At 53.4% G+C, this 26,855-nt stretch overlaps 4 pseudogenes across 4 annotated transcripts; all 4 read left to right on the forward strand.

The window, feature by feature from the left end:
* Positions 1-10,043: 10,043 nt before the first annotated feature.
* Positions 10,044-10,358, forward strand: LOC308233092 (feather keratin 1 pseudogene; annotated as a pseudogene). The gene has a single exon. The product of its transcript is annotated as a feather keratin 1 pseudogene (transcript).
* A 5,610-nt stretch (positions 10,359-15,968) lies between these two features.
* Positions 15,969-16,284, forward strand: LOC308218062 (feather keratin 1 pseudogene; annotated as a pseudogene). The gene has a single exon. The product of its transcript is annotated as a feather keratin 1 pseudogene (transcript).
* A 2,599-nt stretch (positions 16,285-18,883) lies between these two features.
* LOC308217584 (feather keratin 1 pseudogene) lies at positions 18,884-19,198 on the forward strand (annotated as a pseudogene). The gene has a single exon. The product of its transcript is annotated as a feather keratin 1 pseudogene (transcript).
* A 3,149-nt stretch (positions 19,199-22,347) lies between these two features.
* Positions 22,348-22,662, forward strand: LOC308217648 (feather keratin 1 pseudogene; annotated as a pseudogene). The gene has a single exon. The product of its transcript is annotated as a feather keratin 1 pseudogene (transcript).
* The last annotated feature ends 4,193 nt before the right edge of the window (positions 22,663-26,855 follow it).

The following is a 26,855-nucleotide window of genomic DNA, read 5'->3' on the forward strand; positions in this document are numbered from 1 at the left end:
ACTCTTCACCTCCTCCATCCTGGGGCCCCTTCCACAGGAAACAGACCTCCACAAACTTATGGGAATCCTTCCCACAGGCTCTACTGGACCTGGAGAAAGCTTCTGGCACCTTCTCAGGGAAGACACCACAGCATCTAATGGCTAACAAAACAATTCCCCATAAAAGCACTCACCCAGTGAACACCTTACAAGTCCAAAGGCCACCAAGACAACCACAGAGCACGTCCAAAGGGAAAGGACAGGCCAAAAGATGGGCTTAGAGACCTGGCAGCCAGGCAGAGTGGGACCGAATGCGATGGCAGGGGCAGGCCCCTCACGGCCAACACAGCTCCAATGCCCAGACCAGTGTAACGATGCTGTGAGGATATGGGGCCCCCTCTTCACAATTCCTCTTGCCTCAAGAAAGTTCTCCTCCATCCCAGCCCCTGATGCCTCCTCTTCCTATCTTCTACCAAGGCTCTTCCAACTTCACACAGCACTAAGTCAGGTATCAGAAGGTCATTCATGTAAGTGGGAAAAGGCCATAAGTCTTCTCCTGGGAAATACGCTACCACTAGCATCAAAGACAGGCTCCTGGGTTGCTTCCACAATGTGACACAGTACTTTGAGGCACCAAATGGCTCAAACAGTCTTGAAAATGACAACGTTCCCCTGAGCACGCCTCTGATGAAGTTGCCCCAGTCTCATGGGCACATCTGGATGGGGTCCCAAGGCCATTCACACAGGATTCATGGCACTTACCCCCTTGCTGCAAGGACCATAGTAACGCCATATAATGTGCCTCGGTCACCACCCTCGTTGCTCTGGGATCCTCCTCTGACCCCAGTGTGTGTCCTTGTTGCACTGACCTGCGGGGTGCATGGTCCCCATTCCATTCACATCACAGTCCCCAGGCCGTCGTCCCATTTCGCTATGGGGTCCCTAAATGATGCCTTTGGGCCTATCATGGACACCAGCCCCTTTTCACTGCAGGGTCCAACAGTGCAGGAGGTCTCCAGAACAAGCATCCTCCCTGCTGCTGTGTACTTGGACCACCTCTGCAGGGGACTCAAGCCAACATCCCTCTGCTCTGAGGTCACAAAGAAAGCCCCCACTATAAGGTCACAATCCTCCTCACAGTGGAGCAATGAGGCCCTGGACAAGGCAATGGGGATGAGGTGCAGGAACAAGCCTGTCACCCTGTTCTCCTGTGAAGATGGGGCTCTGTGGTGGGTTCACCTTGGCTGGGCACCAAATGCTCACTGAACTCCTGCATCACTCCTCTTCCTCAACTGCATTACTGGGAGAAGAATAAGACTAGAGCCTCCGGAGTCAAGATAAGGAAATGGAGGTCACTCATCAGTTTCCAGTGGCAGCAAAAGAGACCCAATATGGGGAAATTCATTTAACAAAATCAGGGTGGAAAAATAAGAAATTAATCAACTCTTAAAATGCTTTCCCCTAACGCCTCCTTTCTTCAAGGATCCACTTCTGTCCCAAAATACTGAAAACCATCACTAAAGTGGCACATTGTACAGGGGAATGGTAGTTGTGTTAAGCTCAACACACGCTGTCACTGCCAGTCCTTCCTCCTCACACTCTAAGCTTCTTCATTGTGGGGTCACTATAATGGGAAAGACTCCTCCATGACCTTACCCAACATAGGTCCTTCCCACATGCTCTATCGGACATGGAGAAAGATTCTGGCCTTTTCTCACAGAAGGCACCACACCAGACCCACGGATACCAAAACCTTTCCACATAAACACACTCTCCCACTGACAACCTTGCAACCACAAAGGGCACCAGAACATGCACAGACCTCAACCAAGGTCTGAAGTCAGGATTAGCGACCTGGCAACAAGGCCGGGAGGGACCGAATGCGATGGAAGGGACAGCCCCCCACAGCAAGCACAGCTCCAAAGCCCAGACCAGAATGACAGGGCTGTGAGGAAATGGCACCCCTTCTTCACAATGCACCTGCAAACCACAGCACATGAGCACCATGGGATAACCTCACGGAGGACACCCCACCTCTCTAACACTTTGGTCGTGTTTACTGCCTGGCCAAAAAGATGCCACGAAAAACAAGCTTTTGGCCTTCAATACTCACACGTAAAGCTGCCGCCAGGGCCAGATGGACACGTCCTCAACAGGAGGACATGCAAAGGCAGCGCTGTGGGAAGGAAAACACGCCACAGATCATCACTTGCCAGGCTGTGGCACGCACCAGCTGCTTGCTGACAAATGCTGCCATGCGCAAAGGCTGTCCCGCCCTTCGGGGACCAGCATAAAAGCCAGTCCAGTGCCTCAGCATGCCTGAAATCTAGGAGAGAATGGGCCCACCTCGTGCTGCCTGGACACATGGCTCATGGACCTCCTCTTCTTCTCCAAATGCCTTCTCCGCACTTCTCATTCTGATCTAGTCCACTTCAAACACTATCTCACAACCTAAACCCCACTGGGAATCTCCAGTGCACTGCTCACACTGTGGGGCACAAAGACCTCAGGATTCGGGCAACACCGGCTACACACAGGGGACCTGGCTGATGGTTGCCCTACTTTTACATCACACTGGTTCCCTTGCTTCTCCTGCCTTTTCACCATTTTGTTCCTCAATCAATTTCTGCATGCAAGCCTCAGACACTTCCTCTTCTTCACTTCTCTCACTGCTCATCCAACCTCAACCAGCACAAAGATAGGGCTCAATAGGCCATCAAGTTGGTGGAAAAGGACCACCAGAACACTGTAATTTATTAAATCCCCTGCAAAACCCTCCTGTGGGCTTCCAGCACAGGCACCAGCTCTTCCCTTGCCAAAACCTTGGAAATGCTAATGCACTTCTACCCACACCTCTGACACAAGCTCCTCACGGCAGCACACACTTGACCAAGTCTCTTTTCAAGCACAACTACCTGGCCATCACAACCAGCAGAACCATAGCAAACAGAATCATTTAGTGCACAAGGGACCTCTGGGGATCACCTATTTCAGGCCACCCTCCTCAAGCATGGTCAGCAAGAACACGCCCTCAAAGATGTCTGGTCAGGTTTTCAGTATCTCCAAGGTTGGAGACTCCAGCACCTCCCTGCACAACCAGTGCCACTGCTGACCACAATCACACTGAAAAAGTGTTGCCTTCTCTTCCAAGGAAAAGGGCTCGTCCTTACGCCTTCCGCCATTCAGCCTGTCCCTGGAAATGGCACTGATGAGAACATTCTCTCTGCCTTGTCTTCATTCCCTCACACGAAGGATACAGACACATTGATGACATCTGCCCTGCGCAGCCTTGCCTCCTGCCTGAAACAAAACCCTCCCACCTCTCTAAGCTTCTCCTCATAGCAAGAATGTTCCAGTCCCTACAGCATCTTGCTGGTCTTGCTTTTGGCTTCTTTCCACTGCATCCATGTCCTTCTTCTAGTAAGAAGACCTCTATGGGACACAGGATTCCACACAAAGCCTCACCAGCACTGAAGAGAGCAAGAACACCTCCCCACACACCACCAACCTGATAGCAAATCTCTTCCCAATGCTGCCATGGGGACTCTTGCCCTCTTTTGCTGCAAGGGTGCATTCCTGCAACATCCTGAGCTTGTTCTCCACAACCACCACAAAGTTGTATCAGCAAAGCTGCTTCCCAGCCTCTCAGTCTCCAGTACGTTCTGACAACAGGCACCATTCCTCCCTACATGGAAAACTTTACATTTCTTCCTGTTGAACTTCAGGACATTCCTATCTGCCCATTCCCCAGCACCTCCTGTTCCCTCTACAGCACAGCACAACCGTCCAGCATCTCAGGCTCTCTCCAGATTTTGCATCATCTCTAAACCTGCTGAGAGAGCACTCAAGCCAGCTGCCCACAAGCACAGGTGACCCCACACCCCATGACCATGCAAGGGGAGAAAGCATCAAAGGCGTTGCAGGAATACTGAGGTAAACAACAGAACAGCACTCTCCTGGTCCACAGAACTCGTCATTTCAAAGTAGAACACACTTACGAAGGTGGTCTACTTATAAGGTGCCCCACATCAAGCACTGAATCAAACCAGAGGCCAGGCTGCAAACGTGCCACTCATAAAAGACGGTAGTGCTACGACTGGGCCAACACAATATTCTGGACAGATTGGAAGTGCTCCCCACATCACAGGAATAACCAGAGCTCAAGCACCGTTCCCAGGATCACAGCCTGCTCTTGTAAACTGCCCTCCCCTGACATGGCTATGAGGACATCGGAAACCTCTTCACAAGGCACCCACAAACCACACCACACGAGTGACCTCACTGACACCACCCCACCTCTCTAACGCTCTGGCCACGTCTGCAGAGTGCCCTGACAGACACATTCCATGCAAATCATCCCAAACACACACTGTCACTTGAAGGCTGCTGCCAGGGCCAGATGGACACGTCCTCAACAGGAGGACATGCAAAGGGAGCGCTGTGGGAAGGAAAACGCTCCCCAGCTCATGACTTGCCAGGCTGTGGCACGCACCAGCTGCTTGCTGACAAATGCTGCCATGCGCAAAGGCTGTCCCGCCCCTCGGGGACCAGCATAAAAGCCGGCCCAGTGCCTCTGTCCCTCACTCGCCTCTGCTGACGCCTTCTCCTGCGCGCTCAACAAGGTGAGCCCCAAGCCCCTTGCCCTCTGCTCCTGCCCCCCTGGCTCCGGCTCTTCCAGCACGCTCTGCCCCAGCCTCAGCACCCCTGATGCCTCCCCAGCACCACAGCCCCACAGCCCCACACCAGCCTCCCCACTGCCTCGCCCTCCTGCACCACCGCCCCTCGCACCCCCACGCCCTCCTCTCTCCCCACACCCTCTCCTCTCTCCTCTCCTCTGCCAGGGCCCCTCCACACCACAGACATGGCCTGCTACGACCTCTGCGGACCCACCCCGCTGGCCAACAGCTGCAACGAGCCCTGTGTCAGGCAGTGCCAGGACTCCCGCGTCGTCATCCAGCCTTCCACCGTGCTGGTCACCCTGCCAGGACCCATCCTCACCTCCTTCCCCCAGAGCACCGCCGTTGGATCCTCCTCATCCGCTGCCGTGGGCAGCGAACTCAGCGCCCAGGGAGTGCCCGTCTCCTCTGGGGGCTTCGGCTACGGCCTTGGCTACGGCTTCGGAGGCCTGGGCTGCTACGGCAGAGGAAGAGGCTGCAACATCTGCTAAGGACCCTCAACAACACTTGTGACACCAAACACCTACACCCTTCAAGCCCTGGAAGGGTCTGAAAATGCAGTTCTGGCCTGTTTCTGACACCTGGACCTGCCCTTCACAGCTCCTGCTCTCAAAATACTCAAAGAAGAAGAGAACGTGACCAGCCTGTGCTGCCTGGAAGCATGGCCCATGGGCCTCCTTCTCTTCTTCCACTTCCTGCTTTCATTACCCTTTCAGCTATTTCTGCTACTCTCTGCTGCAACCATCATCTCACAAGTGGAAATCCATCATGGGAAATGCCAGGGAGCTGCTCCCACTGCAGGGCACAAACATTTGACACTCTGGTAAAGTCTGATCCAAGCAGAAGACCTTGGCAAATGGTCACTCTACTTGCACCTCAGATCCTCTCCCTTCCACTTGGTGCTTCTGACTTCTCAACCCTTCTGCCTCAATAAAGTTCTCCTGCATCCCAGCCTGAGGTGCCTCCTCTTCCTTTCTTCTACCAAGGTCTCTACAGGCCCTCAGGGTGGGTCAAGTATGGCCACTAGTCCCCTCCTAGCAAATATACCAGGACACCCAACAACGACACACACTGGGAGGTGGAGGCCTTCTAGAACGTGACACAAGCCCATCCCTGGCTCACACTAATGATTTGATAACACCTCCCTATGCATGCCTCTGATGAAGCACTGCCAGGACACACTTGACTAACTCTCCTCCCCAGCATGGCTCTCCAGCTCAGCAAGCAGAATCACACAATCATTTATTTAAGCAGGAACCTCTGGAAAGCAGCTGCTTCAACCCCCAGGCTCCAGCAGGGCCACCTACAGCAGCTTCTCCTAGACATAGTCAGTTGGGTATCAGTAGCATAAAAGCTGGCCCAGCGCCTCAGCATGCCTGAAATCCAGGAGAGAATGGGCCCACCTCGTGCTGCCTGGACACATGGCTCATGGACCTCCTCTTCTTCTCCAAATGCCTTCTCTGCACTTCTCATTCTGATCCAGTCCACTTCAAACACCATCTCACAACCTAAACCTCACTGGGAATCTCCAGTGCACTGCTCCCTCTGTGAAGCACAAAGACCTCAGGATTAGGGCAAGACCTGCTACACACAGGGGACCTGGCTGATGGTTGCCCTACTTTACCTCACACTGGTTCCCTTGGTTCTCCTGCCTTTTCACCATTTTTTTCATCAATAAATTTCTGCATCCAAGCCTCAGGCACCTCCTCTTCTTTACTTTTCCCAGGGCTCATCCAACCTTGATCAGCACAAAGCTAGGGCTCAATAGGCCATCAGTGTGGGTGAAAAAGGACACAATGATTTTCCTGGGAAGTATGCCACCACAACCAACAAAGACCGACACCTGGGGTGCTTTCACAACGTGACAGAGGTTTGAGCCAGTGCTGGCTCAAAGACAGTCTTGAACATGACAACTCTCATAAGCACGCCTGCAATGGAGTCTCCACAGGCTCTAGAGACCATTCAGGTGGAGTCCAAGGGCCACCCACAGGGGGACTCATGGCCCCATTCCCCCTTGCTGCAAGGACCTTGGGTATCCCATGCAGTGTGCGCAGGTCACCACCCTTCCTGCTCTGAGATCCTCATCTGACCCAGGTGTGAGTCCTTGTTGCACTGACCTTCTGGATGAAAGGTCCCCATTCCACACAAGCCAGAGTTCCCAGGCCATGATCCCACCTTGCTACGGGGTCCACAAATGACGCCTTGGAGTTTCCCCAAGCTCCTCAGCTCCTTCCCCCAGAGCACCGCCGTCGGATCCTCCTCATCCGCTGCCGTGGGCAGCGAACTCAGCGCCCAGGGAGTGCCCATCTCCTCTGGGGGCTTCGGCTACGGCCTTGGCTACGGCTTCGGAGGCCTGGGCTGCTACGGCAGAGGAAGAGGCTGCAACATCTGCTAAGGGTCATTGACAGCATGCCTGGAACCAGCCACCCACACCATGGAAGCCATGGGAATGATCGAGGATATATGTCCGGACTATTTCTGATTTGCTCCTCACAGCTTCTCCTCTCGAGGCATCAAGAAAGCAAGCAAAGCAGGGGCCAGCCCAGCCTGTCTGTTACCATCACCCATGGACCTCCTCCTCTTCTCCCACTTCCTTCTCCACATCACTCCATCTGCTATGTCAGGTACTCTCTGCCACAACCAGCATCTCACAGGCTAAGAAAGATTCAGAGGACCTTTAGTGGGCTCCTCCCAGTTCAGGGCAGGAAGACCTTGGTACTCTGACTACATGTACTTCAAACAGAAAACCTCAATGTATGGTCATCCTACTCAGACCACCTCTCTACCACCTGATGCTTTCACATTTTCGCTCTTTTGTCTCAATAAAGATCTTCTGCATCTCAGCCTGTGACGCCTCCACTTCCTTACTTCTACTAAAGGTCTTCTGACTTCACACAGCACAAAGCCAGGCCAGCGGAGCGGTGGAAAAGGACCTCGAGGTCTTGGGCAGGAAATATGCCACCACAGCCAGCAACAACTCAGGCTGACACATGGAGGTCTTCCAGAATGTGACACAAGACCACCACTGGCACGAGCTATTGATTTGATAACGCTCCCCCGTGCATGCCTCTGATGAAGTGCCCCTGTGCCACCACACACTTGACTAACTCTCCTCCCCAGCATGGCTCCCCAGCCCTCCCAGCAAACAGAATCACACAATCATTCAGTTTGCCAGAAACCTTCCAATAGCACCTGCTTCATCTCCTCTGACATAGCAGGGCTAGTTATAGCAGACAACAGCTGCCTTCAAGTACAGCTCAACAACAGACCCTGCTGGGCCTTTCTCCAGCACCCAGTGGCTTCAAGAGAGAAGACATAGAGGTCGGTCAAGCACAATTTCCACTCCCAAAACCCACATCTAAACCACAGCCCATCACCTTGACCTTGCGGGGCATGGCACTGCTTTCCAGGAAGGACTCTTCTTCCACCCCCATGGATCTCTTCCACTGGGGAGCCCAAAACTCGACACAGAACTCCAGGTGATGCTTCACCAAGGAGCAGAAGAGTGTCCATTCCTCCCCTTGCTGCAAGGACCTTGGGTATCCCATGCAGGGTGCCAGGGTCACCACCCTCCTTGCTATGCAGTCCTTCTCTGACCCAGCTGTGGGTCCTTGTTGCACTGACCACCAGGCTGATTGGTCCCCATTCCAAACATGCCCGAGTTCCCAGGCCATGGTCTCACCTTGCTATGGGGTCCACAAATGATGCCTTGGAGGTTCCCCAAACACCAGCCCCTCTTCACTGCGCAGTCCAACAGTGACCCATGCAGGGGATGTCCTCACCAGCATCCTCCCTGCTGCAGAATCTCTGGACCACCTCTGCAGGAGACCCCAACTCACCATCCCTCTGCTCTGAGGTCACACAGAAAGCCCCCACTGTGAGGTCACAATCCTCCTCACCTTGGTCCAGAGAGGCTCTGCATGGGGCACAGGGACAAGTGCAGGACCAAGCCTGTGACCCAGCCCTGCTGTGAAGACGGGGCTCTCTGTGGTGTTGACCTTGGCTGGGCACCAAGTTCCCTCTGAGCTCCTCTATCACTCCTTTTCCTTAACTGGATGAGAGGAGGAGAATATGACCAAAGGATCCTGACTCAAAATAAGGACATGGAGATCACTCATAGCTTTTCAACGGCGACAAAACACACTTGACTCAGGGAAATTAATTAAAATCACCAAAATCAAAAGTCAGTAGAATTCTGGGAAATAAAAAGAAATCTGAAAACACCATCCCCCTCTCCCTCCCTTCGTTAGGTTCAACTTCCCTCCTGAAGTACATATCCCCTCACCCAAAATAGCACAAAGGGATGAGGAATTGGGGATTGTGATCAGCTGAACACACATTGTCACTTCTCCTCTTTCCTTCACACACACTTTCCCTGTCCATCCTGGGATCCCCTCATACGACGTGGCCCTCCATGAACTTATGCAACACACATGCTCCAAACAGGCTCTACCAGACATGGGGGAAGTTTCAGGCCTCTTCTCACAAAGCCACGTTGGCAGCCCTATGCCTACAAAACACTTTCCAAAGAAATACACTATTGCAAGGGACAACCTTAGAGCACAAAGGGCACCGAGACACCCCCACAGCTCACCCAACAGGAAAGGACAGGCCTACAGACAGCCTTAGAGACCTGGCAGCAAGGTGGCGAGGGACCGAATGTGATGGAAGGGGCAGCCCCACACGGCCAGCACAGCTCCAAAGCCCAGACCAGCCTGATAGGGCTGCTACGACGTAGGGACCCCTCATCACACCACATCCGCAAACCACACCAAAGGAGCGCCGCAAGATGACATCACCAATGACACCCCCACCTCTCCAATGCTTCGTTTCCATGTTTTGCACAATCTGTCACACACCATCAACACCAAGTTTTTGACCTGTCATAATCACACTAGAAAGCTGCCGCCAGGACCAGATGGACACATCCTCAAGAGAAGGGCATGAAATTGCAGAACTGCAGAAAGAAAAACACAACCACAACTAATTGCTTGCAAGGATTTGACACACACCACCTGCTTGCACAAACATGCTGTCATGTACAAAGACTGCCTGAGCACCCTCGGGCACTCCAGGACCAGCATAAAAGCCGGCCCAGCGCCTCTGTCCCTCACTCGCCTCTGCTGACGCCTTCTCCTGCGCGCTCAACAAGGTGAGCCTCAAGCCCCTTGCCCTCTGCTCCTGCCCCCATGCCCCGGCTCTTCCAGCACGCTCTGCCCCAGCCTCAGCACCCCTGACGCCTCCCCAGCACCACAGCCCCACAGCCCCACACCAGCCTCCCCACTGCCTCGCCCTCCTGCACCACCGCCCCTCGCACCCCCACGCCCTCCGCTCTCCCCACACCCTCTCCTCTCCTCTCCTCTGCCAGGGCCCCTCCACACCACAGACATGGCCTGCTACGACCTCTGCCGCCCCTGCGGACCCACCCCGCTGGCCAACAGCTGCAACGAGCCCTGTGTCAGGCAGTGCCAGGACTCTCGCGTCGTCATCCAGCCTTCCACCGTGCTGGTCACCCTGCCAGGACCCATCCTCACCTCCTTCCCCCAGAGCACCGCCGTCGGATCCTCCTCATCCGCTGCCGTGGGCAGCGAACTCAGCGCCCAGGGAGTGCCCGTCTCCTCTGGGGGCTTCGGCTACGGCCTTGGCTACGGCTTCGGAGGCCTGGGCTGCTATGGCAGAGGAAGAGGCTACAACATCTGCTAAGGGCCCTTGACAGCACACCTGAATCCAACCACCTACACCCTGAAACCCATGGCAAGGTCTGAGGATGCAGTTCTGGGCAGTTCCTGACATGTTCACCTGCTGTCCGCAGCTCCTCGTCTCGAGCCAACAACAGAGGAAACAGGGCACGGGGCCTGCCCAGGATGCCTGAAAATATTGCCCCTGCACCTCCTCCTGTTGTACTATTTCCTTCTTCGCATCATCTCTTTGCTCGTGTTCAGGTCTCTCTGCTGCAAACCCCTTCACACAAGTCAAATACTATCTGGGGACCTCTCGTATGCTGCTTGTACTGCAGGGCAGGAAGAACTCAGTGCTCTGCCTAAATGTACTGCAAGCAGAAGTTTTCTGCTCATGGTCACACTCTTGCACCTCTCACTGTCTCACTTCCACTTGGTGCTTTTGGTGCTTTTACATTTTCGTTCCTTTGTCGCAATAAATTCTTCAGCATCCCAGCCTGAGTCTCCTCACAATCACTTTCAACAGCAGGAACCTCTCCAGAGAAGGTGCTTTAATCCCTTTTCATGAACAGGGCAACTAGAGCTGCATGTGTGGGACCATGGCCAGTTGGGTTTTCAGTAGCTTCCAGCACAGATACTCTACCACCTCTTCCACTCTTTGTCCATCCACACAGGGAAAAAGGCTTGCCTGGTTTGCCCATGCAATCCCATCTCTTTCCCCTTGTACCCAGGGCCTCTTCTTCTGCACATGCACACCAGTGACAAGAGCTGGGTTCCCACCACTACTTTCCCTGCCATCAAGGGTTTATTCACATTGATGATGAGCCCCCTGCACATCCTTCACTCTTGTGTTGCTCAATTCTCAACCTCTTCTCTACGAAAGATGATCCAGACCCTTCCGTCTCTTGGTGACCCTGCACTGCTCTTGCTCTGTAAAGTCCAAGTCCTTGCTCACTGGGGAGCCAAGAAATGAATCCCACATGGGATTCTCCTTACCACTTCTGAGGAAAAAGGGATGGTCCCCTCCCCTTACCCAGTGCAACATTCCTCAATGCAGCCCTGGAGACTGGTGGACTCTTTTTTCACAAGGGTACGTTCCCATCTCATACTCCATTTGCTCTCCAGCAGGACCACAACGTCCTTCTCTGCTAAGATGGTTTCTAACCAATTGGGCCCCCAGATATTCCTGCTACACGGAGTCACTTCTCCCCAGAAACAGGACTTTGCATCTGCCCTGGATGAACTCTTGTCCTTCACAACATCCTCATGGACAAGTTGTTCAAATGTGAGATGAGCAGGTTCATGACATATTGGATAAAGAACTGCTGAAGAAGAGCTCTGAAAGTGTCATAGTGAATGGGGCTAGATGTGCTTTGTCACTGGTCACCTGCAATGTTCCTCAGGGCTCCATTCTAGGGCCATTTCTGGACAATATTTTTATCATACATCTACAGGCAGGAGTTGAATGCACTGTTCACAAGTTTGCTGATGGGACTGGGAGCTGCTGTTGATTCTCTTGAAGGATAAGAGGTCTTGTAGAAGGATCTAGATAGGTTGGAGCATTGGGCAACCATCAATGGCATGAAAGTTAAGAAGCACAAACGCTGGATTCTGTGCCTGGGATGGAGCCACGCTGGACACAAGCACGGCCTGGGAGAGGAGTTCCTGGAGAGTACCCCTGCAGAAAGGCGCCTGGGGGTGCTGGCTGGCAGCAGGTTCAATAGGAGGCAGCAGTGTGCCCTGGCAGACAAGAGGGCAAACCGCATCCTGGGGTGCATGTGACTGTTCCCTCAACTCTTGCTCTGATTTTGGTACCCCAGCTTTTGGTGCGGCCTGAGGTATGCTGGCAGCAGTACCAGGAGGTCAAAATGAGGCACCTTTTATGCAGAACATGTGGCAAGAAAGTGCTGTAGGGGCATTATGCAGCCAATATCACCTGGAAATTGCTGTCTCCTGCACATCACCTTTTGTCTGGCAGTTCACTCAGAAACCACTAAATTATGGAAAGGCATCAGACCAGACCTCCAATCTGGAAGGTATAAAACATCAGGTAACCCTAAAAAGCTTTTGAAGCAGATCCAGCAGCACCTGGAATGCTGAGGCTTTCATGTTTCCAGGAGTGACACAAGTAACATCCAAACCGTGACAGAGCAGGAAGAAGGAGCACTCTTACCACTCGTCGGTAATGATATATTTTTTCTCCTAAGAATACTATGTGAAGACTCAGATGTTGTAAGTTATGCCTTGGATGCTGAAGAAGCAAATTTACATCTTAACCTACACTGGGCAAAAATGGGCACAGCCCTGATTTCTTTGTTCTTCATTGTGTTTCATTATGAGCTACAGACATAGAGTTGAAATAACAGAAGAGATTGTCCTGTAAACCTAACGAATGTAAATGCAGTCTGGGCACAGGTAGGGCTCACCAGCCTCCAGTGTGCCAGATCCACACTCTTGATTTTCTTACAGATACAAAGGGATAAGCTCTATTGCAGCCATCAGAAAGCTCTGCAAGAAACCCACAAACTACAGCCACGAGTGCCACAGGATGACATCACTGACAGCACCCCTAGCTCTCCAAATCTTTTGTTGCATGTTCTGCCAAATGCTCTGAAATGCAACATCAACACCAAGCCTTTGGTCTCTAATACTTGAAACGTGCCGCCAGGGCCAGCAGGACACGTCCTCAACAGGAGGACATGAACCTCTGGAATTCTTGGAAGGAAAACAGAACCACAACAAATTGCCTGGAAGGATCTGACGTGCACCAGCGGCTTGCACAAACATGCTGTCATGCACAAAGATGCTGTCATGCACAAAGACTTGTCTCAGCGGTCTCAGTCTCTCAGGGACCAGCATAAAAGCCGGCCCAGCGCCTCCGTTCCTCACTCGCCTCTGCTGACGCCTTCTCCTGTGCGCTCAACAAGGTGAGCCTGAAGCCCCTTGCCCTCTGCTCGTGCCCCCCTGGCCTGGCTCTTCCAGCACGCTCTGCCCCAGCCTCAGCATCCCTGATGCCTCCCCAGCACCACAGACCCACAGCCCCACACCAGCCTCCCCACTGAGACGGCCCAGTGCCTCAGCATGCCTGAAATCCAGGAGAGGATGGGCCCACCTCGTGCTGCCTGGACACATGGCTCATGGACCTCCTCTTCTTCTCCAAATGCCTTCTCTGCACTTCTCCTTCTGATCTAGTCCACTTCAAACACTATCTCACAACCTAAACCCCACTGGGTATCACAATCTAAACCCCACTGCTCACACTGTGGGGCACAAAGACCTCAGGATTCGGGCAACACCGGCTACACACAGGGGACCTGGCTGATGGTTGCACTACTTTTACCTCACACTGGTTCCCTTGCTTCTCCTGCCTTTTCACCATTTTGTTCCTCAATCAATTTCTGCATGCAAGCCTCAGACACTTCCTCTTCTTCACTTCTCTCACTGCTCATCCAACCTCAACCAGCACAAAGATAGGGCTCAATAGGCCATCAAGTTGGTGGAAAAGGACCACCAGAACACTGTAATTTATTAAATCCCCTGCAAAACCCTCCTGTGGGCTTCCAGCACAGGCACCAGCTCTTCCCTTGCCAAAACCTTGGAAATGCTAATGCACTTCTACCCACACCTCTGACACAAGCTCCTCACGGCAGCACACACTTGACCAAGTCTCTTTTCAAGCACAACTACCTGGCCATCACAACCAGCAGAACCATAGCAAACAGAATCATTTAGTGCACAAGGGACCTCTGGGGATCACCTATTTCAGGCCACCCTCCTCAAGCATGGTCAGCAAGAACACGCCCTCAAAGATGTCCGGTCAGGTTTTCAGTATCTCCAAGGTTGGAGACTCCAGCACCTCCCTGCACAACCAGTGCCACTGCTGACCACAACCACACTGAAAAAGTGTTGCCTTCTCTTCCAAGGAAAAGGGCTCGTCCTTACGCCTTCCGCCATTCAGCCTGTCCCTGGAAATGGCACTGATGAGAACATTCTCTCTGTCTTGTCTTCATTCCCTCACACTAAGGATACAGACACATTGATGACATCTGCCCTGCGCAGCCTTGCCTCCTGCCTGGAACAAAACCCTCCCACCTCTCTAAGCTTCTCCTCATAGCAAGAATGTTCCAGTCCCTACAGCATCTTGCTGGTCTTGCTTTTGGCTTGTTTCCACTGCATCCATGTCCTTCTTCTAGTAAGAAGACCTCTATGGGACACAGGATTCCACACAAAGCCTCACCAGCACTGAAGAGAGCAAGAACACCTCCCCACACACCACCAACCTGATAGCAAATCTCTTCCCAATGCTGCCATGGGGACTCTTGCCCTCTTTTGCTGCAAGGGTGCATTCCTGCAACATCCTGAGCTTGTTCTCCACAACCACCACAAAGTTGTATCAGCAAAGCTGCTTCCCAGCCTCTCAGTCTCCAGTACGTTCTGACAACAGGCACCATTCCTCCCTACATGGAAAACTTTACATTTCTTCCTGTTGAACTTCAGGACATTCCTATCTGCCCATTCCCCAGCACCTCCTGTTCCCTCTACAGCAGGGCACAACCGTCCAGCATCTCAGGCTCTCTCCAGATTTTGCATCATCTCTAAACCTGCTGAGAGAGCACTCAAGCCAGCTGCCCACAAGCACAGGTGACCCCACACCCCATGACCATGCAAGGGGAGAAAGCATCAACGGCATTGCAGGAATACTGATGTAAACAACAGAACAGCACTCTCCTTGTCCACAGAACTCGTCATTTCAAAGTAGAACACACTTACGAAGGTGGTCTACTTATAAGGTGCCCCACATCAAGCACTGAATCAAACCAGAGGCCAGGCTGCAAACGTGCCACTCATAAAAGACGGTAGTGCTACGACTGGGCCAACACAATATTCTGGACAGATTGGAAGTGCTCCCCACATCACAGGAATAACCAGAGCTCAAGCACCGTTCCCAGGATCACAGCCTGCTCTTGTAAACTGCCCTCCCCTGACATGGCTATGAGGACATCGGAAACCTCTTCACAAGGCACCCACAAACCACACCACACGAGTGACCTCACTGTCACCACCCCACCTCTCTAACGCTCTGGCCATGTCTGCAGAGTGCCCTGACAGACACTTTCCATGCAAATCATCCCAAACACACACTGTCACTTGAAGGCTGCTGCCAGGGCCACATGGACACGTCCTCAACAGGAGGACATGCAAAGAGAGCACTGTGGGAAGGAAAACGCTCCCCAGCTCATGACTTGCCAGGCTGTGGCACGCACCAGCTGCTTGCTGACAAATGCTGCCATGCGCAAAGGCTGTCCCGCCCCTCGGGGACCAGCATAAAAGCCGGCCCAGTGCCTCTGTCCCTCACTCGCCTCTGCTGACGCCTTCTCCTGCGCGCTCAACAAGGTGAGCCTCAAGCCCCTTGCCCTCTGCTCCTGCCCCCCTGGCCCGGCTCTTCCAGCACGCTCTGCCCCAGCCTCAGCACCCCTGACGCCTCCCCAGCACCACAGCCCCACAGCCCCACACCAGCCTCCCCACTGCCTCGCCCTCCTGCACCACCGCCCCTCGCACCCCCACGCCCTCCGCTCTCCCCACACCCTCTCCTCTCCTCCCCTCTCCTCTGCCAGGGCCCCTCCACACCACAGACATGGCCTGCTACGACCTCTGCCGCCCCTGCGGACCCACCCCGCTGGCCAACAGCTGCAACGAGCCCTGTGTCAGGCAGTGCCAGGACTCCCGCGTCGTCATCCAGCCTCCCGCCGTGCTGGTCACCCTGCCAGGACCCATCCTCAGCTCCTTCCCCCAGAGCACCGCCGTCGGATCCTCCTCATCCGCTGCCGTGGGCAGCGAACTCAGCGCCCAGGGAGTGCCCGTCTCCTCTGGGGGCTTCGGCTACAGGCCTTGGCTACGGCTTTGGAGGCCTGGGCTGCTACGGCAGAGGAAGAGGCTACAACATCTGCTAAGAGTCATTGACAGCATGCCTGGAACCAGCCACTCACACTATGGAAGCCATGGGAATGATTGAGGATACATGTCCGGGCTATTTCTGATTTCCTCCTCACAGCTCCTCCTCTCAAAGCCCCAAGAAAAGTAGCAAAGCAGGGGCCAGCCCAGCCTGGCTGTTACCATCACCCATGGACCTCCTCCTCTTCTCCCACTTCCTTCTCCACATCACTCCATCTGCTATGTCAGGTACTCTCTGGCACAACCAGCATCTCACAAGCTAAGAAAGATTCATGAGACCATAAATGGGCTCTTCCCAATTCAGGGCAGGAAGACCTCGCTACTCTGACAGCATGTACTTCAAACAGAAAACCTCAGAGCATGGTCATCCTACCAACACCTTAGACCAGCTCTCTACCATCTCATGCTTGTACATTTTCACTCTTATGCCTCAATAAAGTTCTTCTGCAGCCAAGCCTGTGACACCTCCTCTTCCTTACTTCTACCAAGGCTTTTCCAACATTACATAGCACAATCTCAGGTCTCAACAGGCCATCGAGCTGAGTGAACAAGGGTCACAAAGTCTCTCTTAGGAAATACGCCACCACAATCAGCAACAAAACAAAGTGACACGTGGAGGCCTTCCAGAATGTGACACAAGCCCATCACTGGCACATACTAATCATTGAACATGACATTGTCTCCCTACGCATGACAGTGGTGATGGCACCACAGGCTCATGAGACCGTTCGGGTGGGTTCCCAGGGCCAACTACACAGGAACTCATGGCCGTGCCACCGACTACTGCGAGGACCACGGGTATCCCACGCAGGGTGCCCAGGTCACCAGCCTCCTGCTCTGGGAACCTCTCCTGACTCAGGTGTGGGTTCCTGTTCCAATGACCTTCTGGCTGCATTTTCCCCATCCCACCCATGTCACAGTCCCCAGGCCATGGTCTCACCTTGCTATGGGGTCCACAAACGATGCTTTGGTGGAATGCTTAGAGGGCCACCAGCACCTCATCACTGCAGGCTCCAACAGTGCAAGGGGTCTCCGGACAGAACATCCTGCCTGCTGCTGTATTTCTGAAACACCTCTGCAGGGGACCCCAAGCCAACATCCGTCTACTCTGAGGTCACAAAGAAAGACCCCACTGTGAGGTCACAATCCTCCTTACCATGGCTCAGCAAAGCCATGCATGGGTCACTGGGAACAAGTGCAGGAACAAGCCTGTAACCCTGTTCTCCTGTGAAGATGGAGTTCTGCGGTGAGTTGACCATGGCTGGCCACCAAGCGCTCACTGAATGCCTCTATCACTCCTCTTCCGCAACCAGGTAGGGGAAGAAGCTCCCAAGGAGAGAGAAGGACATGGAGATTACTCACCATGTTGCAGTGGCAGCAAAACAGACTTGACTCAGGGAAGTTCATTTATCAAAATTAAAAGTCAGAGAAGAATTAAGAGAAATAAAATCAACTTTTAAAACACCTTTCCCCAACCTCTCCCTTCATCAAGGTTCATCTTCACTTCGAAATTACTTACTCCCTTGCGCAAAATACCACAGAGGGATGGGAATTGTGGTCAGTTCACCCCACGTTGTCTCTGCTCTTCCTTCCCACTCACACACTTCCCCTGCTCCATCATGGGGCCTCTTCCACAGAAAACAGCCCTCCACAAATTTATGTGCGACCTTCCCACAACCTTTCTCAGATATGGGGGAAGCTTCTGCCATCTTCTCACAGAACCAACTCAGCAGCCCAATGGCGACCAAAACATTTCCACGTAAACCCACTACAGCCAGGGACAACCTCACAAGCACAAGGGCACCAGGACACCCACAGAGCTCACCCAAAAGGCAACGCCTAAAGCCAGGCTTAGTGACCTGGCAGCAAGACAGGGAGGGACTGAAGGCAATGGAAGGGGCAGCCCCTCACGCACTACAATTACAAAGCCCAGACCAGCCTGACAGGGCTGCCGGGACATGGGGTCCCAGCTTCACAACACAGCACGAGTGCCACAGGATGACATCACTGACGACACCACCACCTCTGCAATGCTTTCATTGCATGGTCTGCCAAATGCCCTGACATGCGCCATCAACACCAAGCCTTTGGCCTCTAATACTTGAAACGTGCCGCCAGGGCCAGCAGGACACGTCCTCAACAGGAGGACATGAACATTCACAATTCTAGGAAGGAAAACACAACCACAACTAATTGCTTGCAAGGATTTGACACGCACCACCTGCTTGCACAAACATGCTGTCATGTACAAAGATGCTGTCTCAGCCCCCTCAGGCACTCCAGGACCAGCATAAAAGCCGGCCCAGCGCCTCCGTCCCTCACTCGCCTCTGCTGACGCCTTCTCCTGCGCGCTCAACAAGGTGAGCCTCAAGCCCCTTGACCTCTGCTCCTGCCCCCCTGGCCCAGCTCTTCCAGCACGCTCTGCCCCAGCCTCAGCACCCCTGACGCCTCCCCAGCACCACAGCCCAACAGCCCCACACCAGCCTCCCCACTGCCTCGCCCTCCTGCACCACCGCCCCTCGCACCCCCACGCCCTCCGCTCTCCCCACACCCTCTCCTCTCTCCTCTCCTCTGCCAGGGCCCCTCCACACCACAGACATGGCCTGCTACGACCTCTGCCGCCCCTGCGGACCCACCCCGCTGGCCAACAGCTGCAACGAGCCCTGTGTCAGGCAGTGCCAGGACTCCCGCGTCGTCATCCAGCCTCCCGCCGTGCTGGTCACCCTGCCAGGACCCATCCTCAGCTCCTTCCCCCAGAGCACCGCCGTCGGATCCTCCTCATCCGCTGCCGTGGGCAGCGAACTCAGCGCCCAGGGAGTGCCCGTCTCCTCTGGGGGCTTCGGCTACGGCCTTGGCTACGGCTTCGGAGGCCTGGGCTGCTACGGCAGAGGAAGAGGCTACAACATCTGCTAAGGGCCCTTGACAGCACACCTGAATCCAACCACCTACACCCTGAAACCCATGGCAAGGTCTGAGGATGCAGTTCTGGGCAGTTCCTGACATGTTCACCTGCTGTCCGCAGCTCCTCGTCTCGAGCCAACAACAGAGGAAACAGGGCACGGGGCCTGCCCAGGATGCCTGAAAATATTGCCCCTGCACCTCCTCCTGTTGTACTATTTCCTTCTTCGCATCATCTCTTTGCTCGTGTCCAGGTCTCTCTGCTGCAAACCCCTTCACACAAGTCAAATACTATCCGGGGACCTCTCGTATGCTGCTTGTACTGCAGGGCAGGAAGAACTCAGTGCTCTGCCTAAATGTACTGCAAGCAGAAGTTTTCTGCTCATGGTCACACTCTTGCACCTCTCACTGTCTCACTTCCACTTGGTGCTTTTGGTGCTTTTACATTTTCGTTCCTTTGTCGCAATAAATTCTTCAGCATCCCAGCCTGAGTCTCCTCACAATCACTTTCAACAGCAGGAACCTCTCCAGAGAAGGTGCTTTAATCCCTTTTCATGAACAGGGCAACTAGAGCTGCATGTGTGGGACCATGGCCAGTTGGGTTTTCAGTAGCTTCCAGCACAGATACTCTACCACCTCTTCCACTCTTTGTCCATCCACACAGGGAAAAAGGCTTGCCTGGTTTGCCCATGCAATCCCATCTCTTTCCCCTTGTACCCAGGGCCTCTTCTTCTGCACATGCACACCAGTGACAAGAGCTGGGTTCCCACCACTACTTTCCCTGCCATCAAGGGTTTATTCACATTGATGATGGGCCCCCTGCACATCCTTCACTCTTGTGTTGCTCAATTCTCAACCTCTTCTCTACGAAAGATGATCCAGACCCTTCCGTCTCTTGGTGACCCTGCACTGCTCTTGCTCTGTAAAGGCCAAGTCCTTGCTCACTGGGGAGCCAAGAAATGAATCCCACATGGGATTCTCCTTACCACTTCTGAGGAAAAAGGGATGGTCCCCTCCCCTTACCCAGTGCAACATTCCTCAATGCAGCCCTGGAGACTGGTGGACTCTTTTTTCACAAGGGTACGTTCCCATCTCATACTCCATTTGCTCTCCATCAGGACCACAACGTCCTTCTCTGCTAAGATGGTTTCTAACCAATTGGGCCCCCAGATATTCCTGCTACACGGAGTCACTTCTCCCCAGAAACAGGACTTTGCATCTGCCCTGGATGAACTCTTGTCCTTCACAACATCCTCATGGACAAGTTGTTCAAATGTGAGATGAGCAGGTTCATGACATATTGGATAAAGAACTGCTGAAGAAGAGCTCTGAAAGTGTCATAGTGAATGGGGCTAGATGTGCTTTGTCACTGGTCACCTGCAATGCTCCTCAGGGCTCCATTCTAGGGCCATTTCTGGACAATATTTTTATCATACATCTACAGGCAGGAGTTGAATGCACTGTTCACAAGTTTGCTGATGGGACTGGGAGCTGCTGTTGATTCTCTTGAAGGATAAGAGGTCTTGTAGAAGGATCTAGATAGGTTGAAGCTTTGGGCAACCATCAATGGCATGAAAGTTAAGAAGCACAAACGCTGGATTCTGTGCCTGGGATGGAGCCACGCTGGACACAAGCACGGCCTGGGAGAGGAGTTCCTGGAGAGTACCCCTGCAGAAAGGCGCCTGGGGGTGCTGGCTGGCAGCAGGTTCAATAGGAGGCAGCAGTGTGCCCTGGCAGACAAGAGGGCAAACCGCATCCTGGGGTGCATGTGACTGTTCACTCAACTCTTGCTCTGATTTTGGCTACCCCAGTTTTTGGTGCGGCCTGAGTTATGCTGGCAGCAGTGCCAGGAGGTCAAAATGAGGCACCTTTTATGCAGAACATGTGGCAAGAAAGTGCTGTAGGGGCATTATGCAGCCAATATCACCTGGAAATTGCTGTCTCCTGCACATCACCTTTTGTCTGGCAGTTCACTCAGAAACCACTAAATTATGGAGAGGCATCAGACCAGACCTCCAATCTGGAAGGTACAAAACATCAGGTAACCCTAAAAAGCTTTTGAAGCAGATCCAGCAGCACCTGGAATGCTGAGGCTTTCATGTTTCCAGGAGTGACACAAGTAACATCCAAACCGTGACCGAGCAGGAAGAAGGAGCACTCTTACCATTGGCAGGTAATTATGTATTTTTCCTCCTAAGTACGCTATATGATGATTCAGATTTTGCAAGTTATGACTTGGATGCTGAAGAAGTGAATTTATGTCTTAACCTACGCAGGGAAAAGATGGGTACAGCCCTGATTTCTTGTTTTTTTCATTGTGTTTCGTTATGACCTCAGGACATAGAGTTGAAATAACTGAAGAGATTCTCCTGTAAATCTCAAAAAAGATAAATGGAGCCTAACACTGGGCACAGGTAGGGCTCACCAGCCTCTAGTGGGCCAGATCCACCCTCTTGATTTTCTTACAGAGACAAAGGGATGAGCTCCATTGCAGCCATCAGGAAGCTCTGCAAGAAACCCACAAACCACAGAACACGTGTGCCACAGGACAACATCACTGACGACACCACCACCTCTCCAGTGCTTTTGTTGCATGTTCTGCCAAATGCCCTGACATACACGATCAACACCAAGCCTTTGGTCTCTAATACTTGAAACGTACCGCCAGGGCCAGAAGGACACGTCCTCAACAGGAGGACATGAACCTCTGGAATTCTTGGAAGGAAAACAGAACCACAACTAATTGCCTGGAAGGATGTGACATGCACCAGGTGATTGCACTAACATGCTGTCGTGCACAAAGACTTGTCTCAGCCGCCTCAGTCACTCAGGGACCAGCATAAAAGCCGGCCCAGTGCCTCTGTCCCTCACTCGCCTCTGCTGACGCCTTCTCCTGCGCGCTCAACAAGGTGAGCCTCAAGCCCCTTGCCCTCTGCTCCTGCCCCCCTGGCCCGGCTCTTCCAGCACGCTCTGCCCCAGCCTCAGCACCCCTGACGCCTCCCCAGCACCACAGCCCCACAGCCCCACACCAGCCTCCCCACTGCCTCGCCCTCCTGCACCACCGCCCCTCGCACCCCCACGCCCTCCGCTCTCCCCACACCCTCTCTCCTCTCCTCTCCTCTCCTCTCTCCTCTCCTCTGCCAGGGCCCCTCCACACCACAGACATGGCCTGCTACGACCTCTGCCGCCCCTGCGGACCCACCCCGCTGGCCAACAGCTGCAACGAGCCCTGTGTCAGGCAGTGCCAGGACTCCCGCGTCGTCATCCAGCCTCCCGCCGTGCTGGTCACCCTGCCAGGACCCATCCTCACCTCCTTCCCCCAGAGCACCGCCGTCGGATCCTCCTCATCCGCTGCCGTGGGCAGCGAACTCAGCGCCCAGGGAGTGCCCGTCTCCTCTGGGGGCTTCGGCTACGGCCTTGGCTACGGCTTCGGAGGCCTGGGCTGCTACGGCACAGGAAGAGGCTACAACATCTGCTAAGGACCCTTCACAACAGTCCTGAAACCACTCACCTACATTCTAGAAGCAAAGACATGGATTGAGGATGCACGTCTGGGGTAATGCTGGCACACCAGTTCACTTTCCACAGCTCCTTCTCTTGTGGCACTAAGCAAGCAGGGAAAGGGCCTGCCAAGGTCCATGCCTGGTAACATGGCCCATGGATGTGTTGCTCTTCTCCAAATTCCTTCTCTGCACCACCCCATCTGCTGTGTGCAGTACTCTGTGCCACACCAGCATCTCACAGGCAAACAGCAGCGGGGGACCTCCACTGGGTTCCTCCCCAGGCAAGCCAGGAAGACCTCGGTGCTCTGACAGTATCTACTGTATACAGAAGACCTCAGTGCACGGTCACCCTACTTGCATCTCAGCTCTGTTCCTCGTTATGCTTGTACATTTTCATGCTTTTATCTCAATAAAGTTCTCCTGCATCCCAACCTTTGCCACCTCCTCACCCTTTCTTCTACCAAAGCTGTTTCAACTTCACGCAGCACAAAGCCAGGGCTCAACAGGCTGTCAGTGTGGGTGAAAAAGGCCACAAGGATTCTTCTGGGAAATATGCCAACACAACCAACAAAGACTGGCACCTGGGGTGCTTTCACAACCTGACAGAGGTTTGAGCCAGCACTGGCTCAAAGACAGTCTTGAACATGACAACACTCCCATGAGCACGCCTCTGATAGAGTTGCCACAGACTCATGACACCACTCAGGTGGTGTCCAGGCTCCCCCTGCTGCAAGGACCTTGGGTATCCTATGAGGTATGTGCAAAGGTCACCACCCTTCCTGCTCTGAGATCATCATCTGACCCAAGTGTGGGTCAGTGTTGCACTGACCACCTGGCTGCTTGGTTCCCATTCCACACACTCCAGAGTTCCCAGGCCATGGTCTCACCTTACTATGGGGTCCACAAAATTGGGAGTTTCCCCAAGCCATCAGCAACCCTTCACCATGAAACCCAATAGTGACCCACGCAGGGGGTCTCCTGACCACCATCCTCCCTGCTGCAGAATCTCTGGACCACCTCTGCAGGGGACCACAAGACACCAGCCCCCTGCTCTGAGGTCACACAGAAAGCCCCCACTGTGACGTCACAGTCCTCCTCACCTTGGCTCAGCACAGCCCTGCATGGGGCACTGGGGACAAGTGCAGGACCAAGCCTGTGACCCAGCTCTGCTGCAAACATGGGGCTCCGTGAGTACAACTTGGCTGGGCAACAAGTGCTCAATGAGCTGCTCTATCACTCCTCTTCCTCCAGAGGAGAGGGGAGAGAAGAATAAGGTGAAAGTCTCCCAAATCGAGGTAAGAACATGGAGATCACTCACTGGTTTTCAGTGACAGCAAAACAGACGTAATATGGGGAAATTCATTTACCCAAATCAAAAGTCAGAGTAGAATTATGACAAACTGAAACAAATCTTAAAATACCTTCCCACAACCTCTCTCTTCCTCAAGGTTCATCTTCCCTCGGAAATCACTGACTCCCTTGCCCAAAACAGCACAGAGGGATGGGAAGGGGAACTGTGGTTCAGTTCACCCCACATTGTCTCTGCCACTCCACCCTCCTCACACTCTTCACCTCCTCCATCCTGGGGCCCCTTCCACAGGAAACAGACCTCCACAAACTTATGGGAATCCTTCCCACAGGCTCTACTGGATCTGGAGAAAGCTTCTGGCACCTTCTCAGGGAAGACACCACAGCATCTAATGGCTAACAAAACAATTCCCCATAAAAGCACTCACCCAGTGAACACCTTACAAGTCCAAAGGCCACCAAGACAACCACAGAGCACGTCCAAAGGGAAAGGACAGGCCAAAAGATGGGCTTAGAGACCTGGCAGCCAGGCAGAGTGGGACCGAATGCGATGGCAGGGGCAGGCCCCTCACGGCCAACACAGCTCCAATGCCCAGACCAGTGTAACGATGCTGTGAGGATATGGGGCCCCCTCTTCACAATTCCTCTTGCCTCAAGAAAGTTCTCCTCCATCCCAGCCCCTGATGCCTCCTCTTCCTATCTTCTACCAAGGCTCTTCCAACTTCACACAGCACTAAGTCAGGTATCAGAAGGTCATTCATGTAAGTGGGAAAAGGCCATAAGTCTTCTCCTGGGAAATACGCTACCACTAGCATCAAAGACAGGCTCCTGGGTTGCTTCCACAATGTGACACAGTACTTTGAGGCACCAAATGGCTCAAACAGTCTTGAAAATGACAACGTTCCCCTGAGCACGCCTCTGATGAAGTTGCCCCAGTCTCATGGGCACATCTGGATGGGGTCCCAAGGCCATTCACACAGGATTCATGGCACTTACCCCCTTGCTGCAAGGACCATAGTAACGCCATATAATGTGCCTCGGTCACCACCCTCGTTGCTCTGGGATCCTCCTCTGACCCCAGTGTGTGTCCTTGTTGCACTGACCTGCGGGGTGCATGGTCCCCATTCCATTCACATCACAGTCCCCAGGCCTGGTCTCATCTCACTACGGGGTTCATAAATGATGCCTTTGGGCCTATCATGGACACCAGCCCCTTTTCACTGCAGGGTCCAACAGTGCAGGAGGTCTCCAGAACAAGCATCCTCCCTGCTGCTGTGTACTTGGACCACCTCTGCAGGGGACTCAAGCCAACATCCCTCTGCTCTGAGGTCACAAAGAAAGCCCCCAGTATGAGGTCACAATCCTCCTCACAGTGGAGCAATGAGGCCTTGCAAAGGGCAATGGGGATGAGGTGCAGGAACAAGCCTGTCACCCTGTTCTCCTGTGAAGATGGGGCTCTGTGGTGGGTTCACCTTGGCTGGGCACCAAGTGCTCACTGAGCTCCTGCATCACTCCTCTTCCTCAACTGCATTAGGGGGAGAGGAATAAGGCTAAACCTCTGGAGTCAAGACAAGGAAATGGAGATCACTCACCAGTTTCCCGTGGCAGCAAAAGAGACCCAATATGGGGAAATTCATTTAACAAAATCAGGGTGGAAAAATAAGAAATTAATCAGCTCTTAGAACACTTTCCCCTAATGCCTCCTTTCTTCAAGGATCCACTTGTGTCTCAAAGTACTTACAACCTTGACTAAAGTGGCACATGGCGTAGGGGAATGGTAATTGTGGTCCGTTCAACACACGCTGTCTCTGCCAGTCCTTCCTCATCACACTCTTAACTGCTTCACTGTGGGGTCACTATAATGGGAAAGACCCCTCCATGATCTTACCCAACATAGGTCCTTCCCACATGCTCTATCGGACATGGAGAAAGATTCTGGCATTTTCTCACAGAAGGCACCACACCAGACTCACGGATACCAAAACCTTTCTACATAAATGCACTATCCCAGTGACAACATTGCAACCACAAAGGGCACCAAGACACGCACAGACCTCAACCAAGGTCTGAAGTCAGGATTAGCGACCTGGCAACAAGACCGGGAGGAAATGAATGTGATCGAAGGGGAAGCCCCTCACACTCAGGACAGCTTCAAAGCCCAGAGCGGCCTGACAGGGCTGTGGGGAAATGGCACCCCTTCTTCACAATGCACCTGCAAACCACAGCACATGAGCACCATGGGATAACCTCACGGAGGACACCCCACCTCTCTAACACTTTGGTCGTGTTTACTGCCTGGCCAAAAAGATGCCAAAAAAACCAAGCTTTTGGCTTTCAATACTTGCACTTAAAAGCTGCCACCAGGGCCAGATGGACACGTCCTCAACAGGAGGACATGCAAAGGCAGCGCTGTGGGAAGGAAAACACGCCACAGCTCATGACTTGCCAGGCTGTGGCACGCACCAGCTGCTTGCTGACAAATGCTGCCATGCGCAAAGGCTGTCCCACACCTCGGGGACCAGCATAAAAGCCAGCCCAGTGCCTCAGCATGCCTGAAATCCAGGAGAGAATGGGCCCACCTCGTGCTGCCTGGACACATGGCTCATGGACCTCCTCTTCTTCTCCAAATGCCTTCTCCGCACTTCTCATTCTGATCTAGTCCACTTCAAACAGTATCTCACAACCTAAACCCCACTGGGAATCTCCAGTGCACTGCTCACACTGTGGGGCACAAAGACCTCAGGATTCGGGCAACACCGGCTACACACAGGGGACCTGGCTGATGGTTGCCCTACTTTTACCTCACACTGGTTCCCTTGCTTCTCCTGCCTTTTCACCATTTTGTTCCTCAATCAATTTCT

This window comes from Psittacula echo (genome assembly GCF_963264785.1).
Source record: "Psittacula echo genome assembly, chromosome: 2".
NCBI lineage: Eukaryota > Metazoa > Chordata > Aves > Psittaciformes > Psittacidae > Psittacula > Psittacula echo.